Here is a 12538-nt window from a genome sequence, read left to right on the forward strand (position 1 = left end):
GCGAGAAACCCACTACGCATAATCATTGTAATGGAAAGTAGAAAAAGGCACGGGGGAGACACTACGAGCGATGGTACTGCTAAAACATGTAAGCATTATGCACTTTGGATGCTGTGCCTGATGACGATGAAGAATTATGAGACCCTTGTAATGGGTTGGAAGCATCACACCTACTCGTTGCGCAATTCGCCTTGTGTGACGCCTTTACAGAATTCGCGTTGTGCGACGCTGTGCTTATTTTACTCTATACTACGCTATATTGCATATGCTAATGTGTTTCCTTCCCGACATGAAGCCTGTATAGAACCTTTTTGCAAAGCAGTTTCAGCACCGGCATGGCTCAGAGGTTGAATACCGGGCTCCCACGCAGAGGACCCCGGTTCGAACCTCGTTCCATCCTGGAATTTTTTCTTATTTCGAGCGATACTGGTTACGGACACCGGCGACGGCGGCGGCAGCGGCGGCGGCGGCGGACAACTACGGCGCCAAAAACGGCCGGTGAAATGATCTCATAACAGCTTTCGCTGTAAAAAGGAGGCCGCACCTAGGATATTTTGGAGCCACATAAAGGCGCTAGGTAGGAAGTCTGTCACAACGCAACAACATATTCTAGATGAAGGAGGAAATCAATTCGAAGGGTACGAAGCGCTAGGTTACATTCGAAAGGTAACAGCCGATTCGTTTAAAAAGAGCGTCCAGGGGATTTCCCCGGCGAGTAAAAGTGTGGCTGAGAGAGCAACCGAGGATGAGCTAGTGCTGGAGAATTTCAATTGGAAAAAGGCTGAAGGAAAAGTTCCAAAGCGCACTGCCGCGGGTTTAGATGGGATTCCCGTTAGCCTCAGTAACGAACTAGGAAATAGCACTAAAGAAGCACTGCTGAAAGCTGTAGAAAAATGCTTAAAGGACAGGAAAATACAGGATAGTTGGCGAAAAGGTAGAATGAACTTAATCTATAAAGGCAAGGGAGAAAAGGATAACATTCGCTCGTATAGACCACTAACTATCACATCGGTACTATACAGGTTGGCGATGCAAGCAGTAAAAATGAAAATAGAAAAGTGGGCAGAACACAACGATATTTGGGAGAACTCCAGAATGGAGTTCGAGTCGACAGGCGGTTAGACGATAACCGTTCTCACTCAGTGTATAGAAATATCTAAAATAGAAAACAGGCCCTTGTACATGGCTTTTCTAGACATCACTGGGGTGTACGACAACGTTAATCAGGAAATTTTGTAGGATATATGAGAGGAATGGGCATAGGCGACGACTGTATACAGCTTTTGAGGGAGATATACCGAGAAAATACAGTTTGCATAGAATGGGAAGGAATGAGTAGCAAAGAGAACGTTGAGATTAGCCTCAGACCCTTGCTAATCCTTTGTCCCCGCTGTTACTCATGCTGTACATGGTGAATATGGAAAAAGCGCTAGAAGGTAGCAACTTTGGTTTTAATCTGTCACACAAACAGGGCGGCGTGATGATTGAGCAGAAGCTTCCAGGATTATTTTATGCTGACGATATTGTCTTATTTGCTGACAGTCGAGAGGATATACAGCAGCTGGCGGATATATGCGGAAGGGAAGGGGAAGCTCTAGGACTAGGATTTAGTGTAACAAAATGTGGATTGATGGTATTCAATGACCCTTGTGATCAGGCGGTGTCAATACAGGGCCAAGAAATACCGAGGGTGAGCGAATACAACTACTTCGGAGTATGGATAAATGAGGGTGACAGGTACACGGAGGTACAGGAAAAAGTGCGTTGGCGGGCTAGTTGGTTGTTCATGCTTAGTTTCTACAGCGCGACTGGACGCGGACGGAGAAGGAACACGCAAACACACACACAGCGCTGACTTTCAACTGGAATGTTTTTTCATATGCACGTGACGCTTATATAGACACACGCAAGCAGGTGCACACAAAACAAGAAACAAAAGCAGGACCCAAACGCGCATGTTTGGACCCAAACGCGTCCACGTGCATATGAAAAACGCCAGGCCTGCGCTGAACCCGCAGCACAGTTACAGCGAAAGCTGGAAGAGCGGCGTTTCTGGAGCCCGTTAAGCTCTCTTGGGGCTACAATACAAGTACATACCCACTACGCCATAAATCACAATTTTTGTGAAGTTGGGAAGCACCCACTAAGCCATTATTCGTCATTCTGCGGAGAAGCGAGGCACCAGCTACACGTCTGTAAGGCATGTGCACTTTGTTGACGCGACGACTGATGACGACGAAGAATTATGGCTCAGCCCTTTTTAATGGGTTGGAATCTTTAAACGGGCCAACGGGGGGGGGGGGGGGGCGAAGAACTTTACTGAGACCCCGAGGAAATGGATCATGCGCTTATGCGCTTCCTTGGCAACCAATACAAATGCACTTGCGAGGAACCCACTACGCTATAAATCATTGTGATTTTACTGAGACCCCGAGGAAGTGGATCATGCGCTTATGGGCTTCCTTGGCTCTTGCTCTTGCGAGAAACCCACTACGCTATAAATCATTGTAATTTTTGAGAAGTAAGGCAGCAGGCACTGTTCCATTTTTCGTCATTCTACGGAGAGCGATGGTACCTGCTAAACGCATGTAAGGCATTATGCGCACTTTGTTGATGCTGTGCAGCCCTTTGTAATGGGTTGGAAGCATTCAACAACCTACTCGTTGCGCAATTCGCATTGTGTGACGCCTGGTTACAGAATTCGCGTTGTGCGACGCTTGGTGCTTATTTTACTCTTATACTACGCTATATTGAATATGCTAATGTGGTTCCTTCCCGACATGAAGCCTGTATAGAACCTTTTTGCAAAGCAGTTTCAAGCACCGGCATGGCTCAGAGGTTGAATACTGAGCCATGCCGCTCTACCCACGCAGAGGACCCCGGTTCGAACCTCGTTCCATCCTGGAATTTTTTCTTATTTCGTTTTTTTTCTTATTTCGAGCGATACTGGTTACGGACACCGGCGGCGGCAGCGGCGGCGGCGGCGGCGGACAACTGCCAAAAACGGCCGGTGAAATGATCTCATAACAGCTTTCGCTGTAAAATAAACATTCCAGTTGAAAGTCAGCGCTGTGTGTGTGTTTGCGTGTTCCTTCTCCGTCCGCGTCCAGTCGCGCTGTAGAAACTAAGTATACAGGAAAAAGCCTCAGCAGCAAAAGGAAAGAGGAATGCTGCAATAATGAAGCACAGAGTATTGTGGGGATGCAATAGGTACGAGGTGCTTCGAGGTCTGTGGAAAGGTGTAATGGTTCCGGGGCTTACTTTTGGGAACTCAGTGGTGTGCATGAGGGCAGAGGTGCATTCGGGAATGGATATAATCAAAGGACTGTGGGACGCCTCGCGTTGGGTGCTCACGGGAAGACGACAAATGAGGCTGTAAAGGGCGATATGGGATGGGCAGGTTTTGAGGCGAGGGAGGCTCAGAGCAAAATAAGGTTCGAAGAAAGGCTAAGGAATATGAAGGAGAGTAGATGGGCAGAGAAGGTGTTCCGTTACTTGTATAGGAAGAGCGTGGACACACAGTGGAGAAAAAGAACTATAGTCGAGTACAACTTTAGAAAAAAGGAGAGGCCCCCGCCCATATGACCGAAGCGCGGCAGCCGATTGCCTCCGCGGCAAAGAAATAGTCCCGCTTCTTCTCCTTGAGCGGAGTCACCGGCCGTCCGGCTCGTGACGTCAGTCTAGAGCGCGCGCCCATTGGTGGAAGCGCGTGTGCATCCGCCTTTGAGGTGCAAATGCCGCTTTTTTCTAAAGTTGTACCCGACTATAGGAGGCTATACGGCTGGTAGTGTAAGCAGTATGTCAACAAAGAGCGTTAAGCGAAAAGTCAGAGAGGCGGAGAGGATTTACTGAGTGGCAGCTATGGAGAAAAAAACGGCTTTGAGTAACTATACCGAAAGGGCAAAAATGAAATAAGGAGGGAGGCATTTTACGACAATTCAATGGGAAGCGCTTTACTGTTTGAAGCGAGATCGGGTTGCCTTAGAACGGGTAGTTATAAAGCGAGATTCAGTAAAGAAGAAGAACAATGCACGTGCTGCGGGGAAGATCAGGAAACGGCGGAGCACGTTCTGATTGAATGTGGAGACATCCACCCAGGTGTACGTTTGGGCACGAGCCTACATGACGCCTTGGGTTTTAGAGACAATGGAAAGCTGAACACACCCGCGATTGAAATAAGTAAGAGACGGTTAGAGTATTGGTGGCAGAAAACTAGAGAGAAAGGAAAAAAATAAATATTGAAAAAAAAGGACATTCTGCCGTAAAGGGCAGAGAACGGAACTGAAAACAAGTTTTTTTTTTCTTCTGGAGTAAAATAGTTTTAATTGAAGTAAAGACACCAGGCCAACGCTAAGAAAACAAAGAGCATAGTTTTTTTTTTTTTTTGTCGAGCCTGGTGGCACACTTGTCACCGCCCCTTTATAAAGGGGACGCTCATAGCATCCATCCAGCCAGTGGGAGTAGACGAGAGGTGCAGACTATCGGCTACCGGGGCTCACCTTTGCTGACGACCTTGTGTTGATGGCGGAGTCTGCTCAGGACCTTCAGGACCTCATTCACATCTCCCAGGCGGAAATCACGCGCCTTGGGCTCCGCTTCAATTGTAAAAAAATCTGCAGTAGTCCCCCTCGCTGGCACATGTGCGGATGAGGTCACTCTCAGGCTCGGAGATGATGTCCTAATGGTGTGTGCGACGTACAGATACCTGGGAGTGCAGCTTTCCAGTGGACCGGAGCTGTTTGGCCAACAAGAGGAAATCCTCCGGCAGAAGGCACTTTGGGCCCAGTCCATCCTCCGTCGACAATGTCTCTGGGGGTGCAATCGACTTGTGATGGTTCGGGACCTTTGGAAGATAGTGCATGTGCCGGCGTTGACGTTCGCGAATGCTGTGCTATGCCTTTCGGCAGTCACGCGGGAATGGCTTGAGCGATGACAGCGGGAGGTTGGCCGGATAGCTCTCGGATGCCATGGTGTTGTGGCCAACGAAGCTATTCAGGGTGATCTCGGCTGGTCGAGCTTTGAAGCTCGGGAGGCGGTCAGCAAAATTGCCTACCGTGGCCGCTTGCTCTGCATGCCCAGAGAGAGATGGGCGCGTGCGCACTCCATGGGTGAGGCGCCTCTACTGCATCGAGAGCAAGTTCGGCCTCTTTCGCGCCCTTCTCACCGCAAACTCATCCGCCGACTGGGCAAAACAGGCGCGGGAACGAGTGCGGGAAGAAGAGGAGGCACGTTGGATCCACAACATGTCGGAGAAGTCGACGCTAGCGGTGTACCGGTGTCAGAAGAGCAGTATTGGCATGGTACACTTGTACGACAACTCCCTTGGTAGCAAGCTACTATTTGAGGCGAGAGCTGGTGCATCTCCGCACACTTGTACGCCTTAAGGCTATTAGCAAGGACGTGAGTGATGTGCGGTGTCGTGTGTGTGGTCTACAGGACGAAACTATCGAAACATGTGGTACTGCGGTGTGAGGGCATTGGCCCAGCGATGACGGATGGTGCCTCTGGAAACTGCTCTGGGCTTCGAGCAGGCCAGCGGAGACGACGGTCGGCGTAGTGTGACCAGGGGCGTAGCCACGTTAGGGCACACCTGTGCCGTGCCCCCCCCCCCCCCGAAATTTTTTTTTTTGCCATAGCATACAGAGCAGAAAATGACACTCGACCACATCTGCCTGCTCGTCCCCACTACAGATCAAGGAGGTGCCCCCCCCCGAAAAAAATTTCTGCCTACGCCCCTGAGTGTGACAGAACCGCGGTCGCAGCGACAAAGGGCCGCCTCGAATGCTGGTGAGCGGCTGTTGCGGCGAGACATTCTTGACTCAGAGCGGCTCTTGTTCTTCCTCTCCCTTCTTTTTTTCTTTTTTTTGTCTTTTTTTCCCTGCCGTTTTACTAAAAAAACAGGTAATAAGTAGAGCTTCATGTTTGGCTAGGGCGTGGATTCCACGTCCACCCGTTGCGAAGGGTTGGCCACAATATCATCATCATCAGTGATGGGCTTTCCACCCGTTTTGAATCGCGTTCGATACAGCATATTGTCACGTGCTACAGAAGGACTTGAACTAGGAAATACTGCACCGGCAGAGAGACGCACACAAGACTGGGAAGATGGCTGCCAACACAACAACAACAACTCAGAGCGAGAGCGCGCTCTGTCCCAGAACGTCTTCTTCCATTCTTGCGGATTGTTGGCTCGCGCTCGCCGTACCTGTCATGCTGGGCAGGTGGCATTACCCCCCCCCCCCCCCTCTTAAAAAAAAAAAAGAAACAGGCATCCTTTCGATGCTGTGCAGTGAATATGCAAAGACGAAAAAAAGCGCGAACCAGCAGAAAGTACGCACAGACAAAACAAAGCAACAAGGTCAAGTCGCACTACCGCGTGAAGTACGGCTTCAGTCGTACAACGTGCACAATCTCTGTGGGGTGCTTTCGACGCCGGGGCAACGAGGCTCCATCGGGGACAACCTCGTAGTTCACGTTACTAACGCGTCGCACCACCTTGTAGGGTCCAAAGTAGCGACTGAGCAGTTTTTCAGACAACCCTTGGCGGCGAACTGGAGTCCACACCAAAACTTGATCGTCCGGATGGTATTCAACTTCTCGATGGCGAGAATTGTAGCGGCGTGCATCTGCAATCTGCTGTTGTTTAATGTGCAGGCGCGCTAACTGGCGAGCTTCTTCAGCGTACTGGGTAAGTTGGACAGCGTCAGCTGTCAGCAAAGCGTCGCAATCGTGTGGAAGCAGAGCATCCAACGTAGTCTGGACCTCACGTCCATAGACAAGGCGGAAAGGCGTGAATCGTGTAGTTTCCTGGATGGCAGTGTTGTACGCGAATGTGACGTACGGTAGGACCTGGTCCCACGTCTTATGCCGGACATCAACGTATACATGGATAACATGTCGGCGATGGTTTTGTTCAGTCGCTCTGTCAAGCCGTTGGTTTGCGGATGATATGCTGTGGTCTTGCGATGGCTCGTGTAACTAAGCTTGAATACGTCGTCAATGAGCTGCAGCCGTGAAAGCTGGTCCTCTGTCTGTAATTACGCATGACGGGGCGCCATGTCGAAGAACAATCTGGTCTATAAAAAAACTGGGCAACATCGGAAGCCGTAGCGCGCTGTAGTGCCCTTGTCTCGGTGTATTTCGTTAAATAATCTGTGGCAACTACGATCCACTTGTTCCCAGCAGATGACAACGGAAAGGGGCCCAGCAAATCCATTCCTATTTGGTCGAACGGCGCCCTAGGTGGTGTGATCGGCTGCAGAAGCCCCGCGGGCTTCAGTGGCGGGGATTTGCGGTGTTGACATTCGCGGCAGCTTTTACGTACCGCTTAACAGATGCGGAAGCTTGGGCCAGTAGTACGCTTGTCGAACTCTGGCGAGAGTTCGAGAGGAACCCAAGTGACCAGATGTGGGCTCGTCGTGGCAGGCGAGAAGTATGTCGTCACGCATGTCAGTGGGTACGACTAGAAGGTAGGTCTTCTCGTTGCCGTTCGTGTTTTTCTTATACAGAACACCCCCTCACAGGCACAACGACGACAGACTTCGAGAAAGACGTCGAGGTATGGGAGAGTTGCGCCCTTCGAGGTTTTCGATGATTGCGCGGATTTCGGCGTCCTCGCGCTGTCGTGTAATCAGATCCGTTGTAGTAAGGGCCCCAAGGAAGCCGCTGTCATCTTCGACGTCGTGGTCACAAGCTTCGACAGGTGCACGGGACAATGAATCGGCATCTTCGTGCTTGCGGCCTGATTTGTAAACGATAGTGAAATTGAATTCCTGCAGACGAAGACTCCATCGTGCCAGTCGTCCGCACGGGTCACGTAGGTTGGCTGACCAGCACAACGAGTGATGGTCGGTCACTACCTTGAAGTGGCGTCCGTAAAGGTAAGGCCGAAATTTCATCGTGGCCCACACAACCGCGAGGCACTCTTTCTCTGACGTGGAGTAGTTTACCTCGGCGCGGGAGGAGAGTGCGGCTGGCGTAAGCTATCACTCGCTCCACGCCCTCTTGTTGTTGGACGAGGACAGCACCAAGACTCACGTTGCTGGCGTCAGTATGAATCTCAGTATCGGCATCCTGGTCAAAATGAGCGAAAACTGGTGGTGTCTGTAAACGATCCCGTAGCTCAGTGAAAGCCGCATCCTGCTCTTCATTCCAGACGAACGGTACGTCTTCACGAGTCAGTCGAGTTAGCGGTTCCGCAATCCTGGAAAAGTTGGCGATGAAACGGCGATAGTACGCGCAAAGTCCCAGAAAGCTACGTACTGCTTTCTTGTCACGGGGAACAGGAAACGAGGCTACGGCGGTGCTCTTGTCAGGATCAGGTCGAACACCATCCGCGCTCACAACATGGCTGAGAAACTTAAGTTCTTTGTAGCCAAAGTGGCATTTTTCTGGCTTTAGCGCGAGGTTAGCAGTGCGGAGCGCTTCTGCAGTACAGTCTGCAGACGCTAGGTGCTCCTCAAAGGTCACAGAAAACACGACAACGTCATCCAGATAAACTAGGCAAGTGTGCCACTTTAGACCGGTAAGAACAGTGTCCATCATTCTCTGGAATGTGGCAGGTGCAGAACACAGGCCGAAGGGAAGTACTTTGAATTCATACAGGCCATCCGGTGTAACAAAGGCAGTTTTTTCGCGATCTCGTTCATCAACTTCAATCTGCCAGTACCCGCTTTTCAAGTCTATAGATGAAAAATACTTGGCCCGCCGCAGTCTGTCGGGTGAATCATCGATGCGGGGCAGTGGATAGACGTCTTTTTTAGTCACGCTGTTAAGCTTTCTGTAGTCCACGCAGAAACGCAGCGTTCCGTCTTTTTTCTTTACGAGAACGACCGGCGAGGACCAGGGACTCTTGGAAGGTTGGATAACGTCATCTTGCAGCATCTCTTCGACTTGTGCATTGATAACATCACGTTCCTTTGCCGAAACGCAGTAAGGCTGTTGTTTTATGGCGAGGCGTCGGTGTACGTAATTATTCGGTGTTTGGTAATGGGCGTCTGAAGAACCTGCGAGGTGGACGCGAAGCACTCTTTGAATTCAAGTAACAGTTCACGCAGAGCTGTCTGTTGTTGCTCCGAGAGGGTCGAATCAATATCAACCTTGGAGAGTGACGAAGTCACGTCTCTTGATGTCGGTTAAAGCCCATCGTCCACCGATGTAGACGTGAAACATTCGGCAACGTCTGCGACAGGGTAGGCAAAAGCGATGGCGGTGTGACGAAAAAGGTGCCGGTACTCATTACTGAAGTTGGTCACAAGCAGCACAGAACATCCGTCAGAAAGCGTGACGAGGCTGCGGGTCGCGCAGACACCTAGCTTGAATAAAAGCGTGAAGTTGCCTTCGGCGATAGCCTCACCATCACGTAACTTGTCGCACACCACATCAACCAGGACACTCGAACGCGGAGGCAACGTTATACTGTCGGCAGAAACGCGAAACGTGCTGTCATGGCTGTCGTCGGAATCGAGAGTTGCTCTCTCTGTCGAAGAAGTCACGGTACGCTCCCGAAGGTCGATAATAGCGTCGTACTCCCGCAAAAAGTCGACTCCCAGGATTAGATCGCGGGAACATTCACGAAGTACGAGGCAGCATGCGAGAAACGTACGTCCACGAATGCTTACTCTGACTGTGCACATGCCGATTGGTGTGACTACATGTCCGCCGGCAGTACGAATTTGTGTTTCGTACCAGGGCGTAACAACTTTCTTCAGGTGCTCTGCTAGCGTTCCGCTCATGATCGAATAGTCTGCACCCGTGTCTAATAACGCACTAACGTCCTGGCGGCCGTCGAGCACCACAGGAATGTCCAAAGAAAGTCTGCTTCTGGTTTTCGTTGCTGTCGGCGGTAAATCGTTCCGGGTCCATTCTCGCGTCGATAGGAGGCCTTGCTTGCGTCGATTGTCAGCGGCCTCGCTCCCGAAGGTCGCTGTCGTTAGTTTTCCCGCCGAGGGCTTGGCGAACGCGCCTGCGCCGTCCCTGGAAAGCTCCGAATATTTGGCGAAGATCGTCTTGGAGACGGTGACCGCGACTGCCGCCGCACGGGCAGTGGCATTCGCTGCTGGGAGAGGTCTTCTATAGCTCTTGGTCTTTCGCCAAATCTCGGCCTTGGTGAGTCGACGGCGAAACCCTGGAGTCCAAGACGGCGATAGGGGCATTCTCGGTACACATGTCCAGCTTCACCACAGTGATAACACAGTGGCTGCCTGTCCGGTGTGCGCCAGACGTCGGATTTCCTTGGGATCGGCCGCCGATTCTCCAAGTGCTGAATCAGCTGCAGTGATGGAAGTGCATCGTGAGGCGTAGGGTTGACAAAGCGCGGTGAAGCTGGAATATAACGACGAGCAGCATCCGCGTATGATGCACGATGAGGCTCAGTCGGCAGAGGCGGGACATTGTCGGGAAGCGGCACTTGCAGAGCCTGCTGTACCTCGTTTCTGATGAGGCTGCAGAGGGATCCCGCAGTAGGTTGAGACGGGCAGTGAATCTTTTGCAGCTCGTCGCGCACCACCGATCGAATGAGGTCGCACAGAGATTCGATGTTGATACTACTTCCTGCACCTCCAATCTGGCCTACGGACGAAGCAACACTCACTTGCCGGTCGTACACAGCCGAACGCTGCTGCAGCACTTTTTCCATTGTTGTGGCTTCGGTCAAAAACTCTGCCACAGTCTTTGGGGACATCGAACGAGGCCAGCAAAAAGCTGCTCCTTAACTCCTCTCATTAAATGGCGAAGCTTCTTTTCGTCTGCCATGTCCGGGTCAGCTCGACGAAAGAGGCTCGTCATGTCTTCAACGTACATCATGACGCTTCCATTCGGCATTTGGATGCGCGACTGAATTGCTCTCTCGGCTCGTTCACGGCGATCGGGATTGGCCCAAGTTGCGAGCAGCTGACGGCAAAAGACGCTCCGAGATGGGAAGGGCTCACGGTTTTCGTACCAAGTACGAGCGCCGTCCTTCAGGCTGAAATAGACATTCCTCATCTTGTCGGTATCGGTCCAACCGTTGCAATCGGCGACCCGTTCGAATTGAGCCAGCCAGTCCTCGACGTCCTCGAAGACGGAACCATGGAACACCTTCGGTACTCGTGGCTTCTGCAGCGTATAAGGCGCGGTTGCAGTGCCTTCCGCAGCGTTCTGGGGTGTCGCTGAGGCCATTTCGGGAAGAGGTCCACGCTCAGGAGGTAGCCCTCGGATTCTTCGGCTGGCCCGGTGAACATGTGTTGTCACTACAGGGTACAGGGCTACCCGGAGGCGTTTGGAACATCGGCTGGGGGCTACCCAGCACCTCCACCAGTTGTCACGTGCTACAGAACAACGTTACTAGAACAAACTCAGTTTCAAAGCTCCGTATCTCCACCAGCGGAGGAGGGTGGTCCGAACGGCGGTCGCGAGAACTAGCGGCGCTGCAGTTCCGTCTTGATCCACTATCGGCGCGTCGTCTGCTGCCACGGCATAACGCTGCGGTCCGCCGCACAGTTGCTCGCGGCAACTGCGCGACAACTTTCTTATTGTACTAGTTAGGTGGATACTTAGGTGGATATGCATAAGGTCGTCTGTATGCATTGGCCCGCGTGCGTTGTTCATTGATTGGCTAAGAATCGATGTTCGGTCTATATTGCCACGCCCACTTCTTGTTTTATTTTGACGTATTCGGGTTTGACCAGCAAGGACGGTTATCAACGCCCGACGCTGTCCGCGAAGCAGTGTTCGAGAAGCTTCGCGATTGTAGATCGTTTTGGTAAGATTGCACGCTGCACGCGAATGTTCCAGCTTTGTCGAGAGATAACGCCGCCACCAGCGATATCGCTGGAAAGTTCGATAGCGCCTGTATAAAAGCCGACGCGCTTGACCGCTTGTCAGTTGGTCGACGGTCGACGCTCTGTTCGCCGCTATCAGCGTATTGCTGTAGTTTGACTTTGTTTCCCGGCCACAAGTTCGGCCAAATAAAGAGTTTCGTCTCGGACCTGCTGACTGCTGCCTTCGTCGACGTCACGACCCTGTGACAATATTTGAGCTGTCTACATTGCGCTTAACTTCCAAGCATAAGAGTTTCTAAGCGAATGAGGGTTTTCAGAGTAATTTTTATAACTACCACCACAATTTTAGCCGCTGCCGTCTTATATGGACCAAGAACAACACAACACGTTTGTAAAAGCCTTTATAGTGCACAAAGAAGCGTACTTACGCGAGATACAAAAACGTTCTAGAAAAACAGTACTCATGTTTCTACAATTCACTTGAAAAAAACTTTCTCGAAAAACATCACCAATGCTTTCCAATGTTTACAAGACACGTTTTCGCGACGGTTAAAGGGATACTGACCCAATATCGGAAAATTTTACGAGAACTCGGTAAATGAAATGTCAGTGTGCGATTACATCGAATAGATGTCGTCTCTGAGCAATTTTTTCAGCGGATAGTTGTATTGTCGGTGTCTCATCTTTCTACGTCGCATCCTTCTACGGTGCCTTAAACAATTCGAACAGATCGGCCGTGATGTGAGCACCGAGCAGTTATTCGCGCGTACTCTGTCGCT

Source organism: Rhipicephalus sanguineus, chromosome 7, assembly GCF_013339695.2.
Source record: "Rhipicephalus sanguineus isolate Rsan-2018 chromosome 7, BIME_Rsan_1.4, whole genome shotgun sequence".
In the NCBI taxonomy this organism is placed as follows: Eukaryota; Metazoa; Arthropoda; class Arachnida; order Ixodida; family Ixodidae; genus Rhipicephalus; species Rhipicephalus sanguineus.